This window comes from Mustela putorius, unplaced genomic scaffold (assembly GCF_011764305.1).
Source record: "Mustela putorius furo isolate JIRA1106 unplaced genomic scaffold, ASM1176430v1.1 tig00000083_pilon_pilon_pilon, whole genome shotgun sequence".
Lineage (NCBI taxonomy): Eukaryota > Metazoa > Chordata > Mammalia > Carnivora > Mustelidae > Mustela > Mustela putorius.
Genome location: NW_025421273.1, coordinates 8,891,090 through 8,897,699, shown reverse-complemented (window position 1 = coordinate 8,897,699; position 6,610 = coordinate 8,891,090).

Sequence of the window (6,610 nt, the reverse complement as noted above, 5' to 3'; positions counted from 1 at the left end):
AAAAATGCGCATTTAGTTAACAATACCTTACTGTATACTTAAACATTTGCTGGGAAGGTAGAGCTCATCTCATGTTTTTTACCTAATCAAGAAAAAAGTAGTTTTGGGCGCCTGGGTGGCTTAGTCGATTAAGCATCTGTCTTTGGCTCAAGTCAGAGATCTAGGATTGAGGCCCACATCAGGCTCCTTGCTCAGCAGGGAGTCTGCTTCTACCTCTCCCTCCGCCCCTCCATGTGCTTGTGCTCTCTTGTGCTCTCTCTCTGTCTCAAGTAAATTTTAAAAAAGGAAAAAAGAAAAAAGTAGTTGTATTTTCACAAAGCCTCATGCTGGCCAGTGTGTTCCTTTCCTTTAAGTCCATGTTCTACTCTTACACACGCCCGTTCAAGCCTTCATACCTCCTTCCAGCCCAGATTTTTTTCACTTATTTCCGACATATTATCATTAGTACCTACATCTTGTTTTCTTTCTTTTGTATAATCTTTATTATCTTTTTACTTTAAAAAAGTGATTTGAAGAAAAAATAGAAAGATAGGCTATAAAATCCAAAAGATACAAAAGAGTACTCAATTAGACATAAGCCTTTTACCTCTGTCTTCCATCTTGCAGCTACCAACTGTCTTCTCAGAGAGAGCCCCTATTTCCTGCATAGTTTTCCAGATAGAATCTATGCACAGACAGACATAAATACATTTTTCACACGATGATAGTGTATTAAACACAGTGTTTTACACCATCTTTTTTTCCCTTAAAACTACGTCTCAGTAATCATTCCACATAAGTACATATAGATACACTTCATTCTTTTTAAGAGCAACAATAAAAGTCCCTCTTGTTTTACAGAACAAAACATGTCTATGTCAATAGTTATGAAATGAAGCTCTGAGTTCAAACTCCAGATCTACCACTTACTAGCCGTATTACTCTGGGCAAGTGATGTATCTCTCTGTACCTCGGTTTCCTCATCCATAACAGAAGGATAATAGGGATGCGTGGGTGGCTCAGTCAGTTAAGTGGGACTTTTGATTTTTGGCTCAGGTCGTGATCTCAGCGTCCTGGGATTGAGTCCTTCATGGGGTTCTGCCCCCAGCATGGAGTCTGCATGAGATTCATTCCCTTTCCCTCTGCCCCTTCTCCTGCTCTCTTTCTTTCTCTCTCTCAAATAAATAAATACATCTTTTAAAAAGAGAGAGAGAAAGATAATAGTCATTTGTGCTAATGGTTTAATTGAGAAGAAATAGCATAGTCAATACATATTAAACACTGAAAATGGTGTCTAACTCATAGTAAGCACTCAACATTATTTTCTATTAGCATTTATCTAGTTTCCTTTTGAAAGGTGTTAAGTTATTCCCAAAATTTTGTTATAAATAACTCTATAACAAACTTCCTCATATAAAGCCATTTTGTACTTATGCAAGTCTGTCTGCAAAATGATTTCTGAACATGGAAATTTCTAGGTCAAATGAAGTGTGTATTTTATACATTCATACATACTGCCAAGCCACCTTCCATTCAGATTAAAGTAATTTATTCACTAGCAACAGTGATAGGCGAGTGCCTCTTTATCCCACTCTTTCTATCATGATGGTCAAAAACTTATATTGCAGCACAGTTCTAATTTTAATTACCTATTTATGTTTAAGTGTTTTTTCATATTTTAAGAGACTTCAGTGTTTCCTTTTCCTTTTTTTTTTTTTAAAGATTTATTTATTTATTTATTTGACAGAGTGAGATCACAGTAGGAGAGAGGAAGGGAAGAGATCACAGAGAGAGAGGAAGGGAAGCAGGCCCCCTGCTGAGCAGAGAGCCCGATGTGGGACTCGATCCCAGGACCCTGAGATCATGACCTGAGCCGAAGGCAGCGGCTTAACCCACTGAGCCACCCAGGCGCCCCTCCTTTTCCCTTTTTTGAGGATCAATTCACTCAATTACTTGTCCCACTTTTTAGTCTCTTCCTTTGTTTATACTAACACATTTTTCTAAAGTGTAGATGGGCAGTGCAGAATCACACACTTCCCTTTCTGTTGAAATTGCAACCTCATGCTCAGAAATGCTGGGAAGCTGCTCTCTGGTACTTAATCAGTGACCTCCAAAAGACTTTTTAATTGCGTCTTCTCCATCAGAATTCTTTCTTTTGCTACGAAATTGACCATCCTTGGTCATTTCCCCTTCCTGGGGGCATTCAGGACACTTCTAAGTTAAACATTTCTGCTTCTCTTCAGAGTTCTCCACTCACTTTTCGATTCTCTGAGGATGACCACGTGGGCCACCTACTGTTAAGCTTAGGGTCTGCCATGTAATTTATCATCAACCCAGGACAGTTTTTAGGGTACGAGAGGTATAATAATCACTCTAAGGACAATAGTTGCAAATGGATTATGCCCCAACCAAACCATGACATATGCTCACTCGAATCAAGACCTAAAACCATCTTTCTATCAAATATTTTCTTCTTTCTCCAAAATCCAGAACTTTTTTCGTATAGCTGTGATTCTTCACCTTTGCCATTTATTTCTTGAAGTTGCATTCTGCTAAGATGAGATAAGGAGTAGAGTCTATTCATCCCAGCACCCTGTTTCTTTGCTGCACCCCAAATCAAACATTAATCACTTGGAATTTTAAAGACATTAAAAACATGAGGAGTATCAGAGACGGAATCTTATCAGAGAGAGGACAGCATGGTCATGTCTGGAACAGTGATCCACCAGCTAAGGGGGTAACATAAGATGAAGCATATGGTCAGTGAAGATGAGCTGATCTCTTGAAGGTCAATGCTCAGCAGGATCTCTAGAAGCTCAGTTAGCTATGTCTTCACAACAGATGATGGAGTACTTCATTCTAAGGAATGTGAGGTCTCTGATATTGTGAGATAGCACCACCGTTGTTTCAAGTTCTCTAGGACCAAAACACAAGAAGGAATTCACTTTTGCCCAGAGAAGGAGACACTGCCAGAATGAATGGTGGAAGGTGGACCTTTGGCAGGCAGTCTTTACTGTACGCTTTGAACTCCTGTCTCAAGGAGACAGCTGGTCCACCCTACAGACCTGAGCTATGTGGCTGCTGTTGATGCTTCATTCAGGCTGGATTTGGGTTGCACCATCAGTCCCTGCTTCATCTCTCTCTACATCCATATGTAAGCCTGGGGATAACCTTGTGTTCTTTGCGTAGCTGATAAAAGGGATTTTTTTGAGGCTCAAGGCTGAAAGGTATGATGTAAAGACTACATTTGTGGAATGGGAATCCAGAAGGTGGGGAGCAATTCACCTCTATACAAGTTTTATGTGGGGTAATCCAGAGTTCCCTACCCAAAATCTATTCCTACCTTTTTTCCTCGTCAGCACATTCTCACCAAGGATCACACTAACCTAACAGTTTAGTTTACTCACTTTGTTCCATTTTATACATTCTCTATTCAAATATCCACTTTAGTTATGTCAGGGTCTGGCTCAGATATCTATAGATATTTCTCCAGTTTCTAATAATATTTAAAGCATTCACCTTTTTTTCCCTACCAAAAGCATAGCACAGCATACCAAATGCAATATACTATTAGCAATTTTTTATTTTTTAGTTCGCAGCCATTAGTAATTTTCAAACACAGCCAATCCTATGTATGAAAGCATTACTGACTTTTTACTTATATTTCATTAATGAGGGCCCTGAGAAAGACACAGAAAGTTTGCACAGCTAGTCAAGGGAAAAAGAAAACAAGCACGCCAAGCTCTGACTTCGATACCTGCAATTTTCTTGCTAGAGTATGCTTTTCTCTTGTCCGTTGGCTACCGGCACCAGGCCAGCATCCCCAGCAATACTGGGACACACAGTTGCATTTGTGACATCTGGGGTTTTTCCACTGGTTGTCCCAAGGAAGACAGAATTCTTTGTAGTGTAATTTCATTGCATACAGAGCTACCCAGAGGTCCCCTTAAGGCATGAGAATAGCAAAATCTCAAGATACCTTCATTATAATAGGAAATAAGAGTAGCCCAGAGAATATGATGAGGATGTTTCATAGATAAAGGAAAAAATGAAATCTGATAAATCTATGGAACCGTACTTATGCACAAAAGGGATAGCTCAGCAAGTTTGGGGAGCCCAAACCCTCAACATTCCAAATAAAGGACTGGCCTTTCCCAGCTCCAGGAAGATAACCTCAAAGTCTTTGAAATATCCTGCCTAAGAGTGTCATTGTGTGCCTGAAAACTTGGGCCAAGCCAGAGTGTTTGTGCCGGCATGTCCTATATGGTGGAGGCCTTGGGTCATACTATACCGGTTTGATCTCTGGAGAAGATGGAGAGTAACTAATGTCAGCCCCGCAGGGGTTATATGCCTTCAAGACTGTTCCAATGAGAATGCTGAACACTGAGACTCAGGTGAGCTTCCCTAGTTAACGATACTCCGCATGTCTCATCATACGTGGTTACTGGGAATATTAAGTGCTCTCTGTATAACTCCAAGGGGGGAACACTACTGGCAGTTTGCATCTGGTCTCTCCCAGAATCTGCCTTAGGGACATCCTACCTCTGCTGACTTTAACCTCTATCCTTTCACTCTGAGAAGCAATAACCCTGAGTATAGTCACTTACCTGAGTTCTGTAAATCCTTCTCGCAGATCATTATACCTGCGCTTGATCTTGGGGATCCCTGACATCATAGCTTTTGGTGGCTCATTTAGGGTTAAGGGAAAGTCTAAACGCAACTCGATTACCCGAAGTAAACAAACATGTGAAACAAGCATAGTAACTAACATTTGTATTGATACTTTATAGTTTACATGTTCTCTTTTGAGATTTTTTCTAAAACTCCTTGAAGTATTATCCTCATTTTTTTAGATAAGAAACTATATTTGTCATTTGTTTGTGTAAAAAACAAACAAACAAAAACCCGAAACTCAAGTTTATTGGATTAAAACAACAAACAAGTATTAGTTCATCATTTCTGAGATTCAGGAATCCCAGAGCGGCTGAGCTGGTTGACCTTGGCTCAGGGTCTCTTCCAGGCTTCAGTGACATCTCTCCCAGGCTTCAGTCACGTGGGGTTGCATTGTATTGTAGAGCCTTGACTGGATTCCAGCCTCAGCCTCTGAGAAAGACTTACCCAATGGCTTTTAGCTGGAGCCCTCAGTTCCCTGCTGGCCGTTGTCTACAAATGTTAGTTTCTTGCCATGTAGGCCTCTGTACAAGTTTGCCTAGGTATCCTCAAGACATAGCCCTTGGCTTCCCTCAAAGCACATGCTGCCTAAGACAGAAACCACAGTCTTTATAGCCCAATCTCAAAAGTGACTGGACATCACTTCTGCCATACAGCACTGGTGGGTCCCACAGATAAAACCTTGTCCATGGGTGCCTGGGTGGCTCAGTGGGTTAAAGCCTCTGCCTTCAGCTCAGGTCATGATCTCAGGGTCCTGGGATCGAGCCCCGCATTGGGCTCTCTGCTCAGCGGGGAGCCTGCTTCCTCCTCTCTCTCTGCCTGCCTCTCTGACTACTTGTGATCTCTGTCTGTCAAATAAATAAATAAATCTTTTAAACAAATTAACAAACAAACAAAAAACCAACCTTGTCTAGTGAGGAGAGTATACACTCCCTGACACCATCTTGCAGGTTCACCCCCACATGAACCAGAAGTTGGCTAACAAGGGTCTAGTCATGCCGTGAGAGGCAGAGCCTGAAGAGGCACTCTTATCTCTAGACTCCAAATTTCCTTGCAAGTTCTTCCATAACTGACCCAAATCACTTACAAATATTTCCTTTGACTCTAAGGAAACAGCAGTAGAGGAGAAGCTAATTTAAGCCTTAAATCACAGCTCTAAGTAAATATTATCATCTCATCTGATACATCAGAATAGAGTTTCAGAAAATTTACCCTGTTCTAGTTATATAATAAGGCTGAGGAAGAGAAGCTAATCCATAATGATTTCAAATATATCCATATTCTATTCTAAATTGCCTCTATGTCATGCTAAGGAGCAACACATAAACAAAATCACTCATCTTGTTCCTCCATCTCTCTATATGTTATTTTTTATCTAATCTGAGATATCAATGATTGAACTGTCCGGAAAGAAAGAACTGTGCATTTTAAATTTTAAATTATGAATCAGTATTTTAACAATGTCCTGCACAATTCATGAACTAGTCACACTAGGCTTTCATTGTCTGGAAATTTCTTTCATCTCTCCTAAGAGACATGTTAATTTCTCTTGCCCTCAAATTCATTGCTTAGAATCTACTAGACAATCCTTTTGCATATATTCCATTAAGAAAACAATATGGCTTCATTATATGTCAGTATTTTTTTTTCTTAAATCCTTGGTTGCTGCTTTGTCAAAAAATAAATAAGTAAATAAAAAGGAAAGGTGGACACCTGGGTGGCTCAGTTGGTTAAGCCACTGCCTTTGGCTCAGTTCATGATCCCAGGACCCTGGAATTGAGTCCTGCATTGGGCTCCTTGCTCGTCAGGGAGCCTGCTTCTCTCTCCGCCTCTGCCTGCCGCTCTGCCTGCTTGTGCTCTCTCGCTCTCTCTCTTAGAAAGAAAGAAAGAAAAGAAATGTATAATTTTAGTTATTCCATCAGCAATAACTATTTGATAAGGGAAATTAATGCCCCGCTGC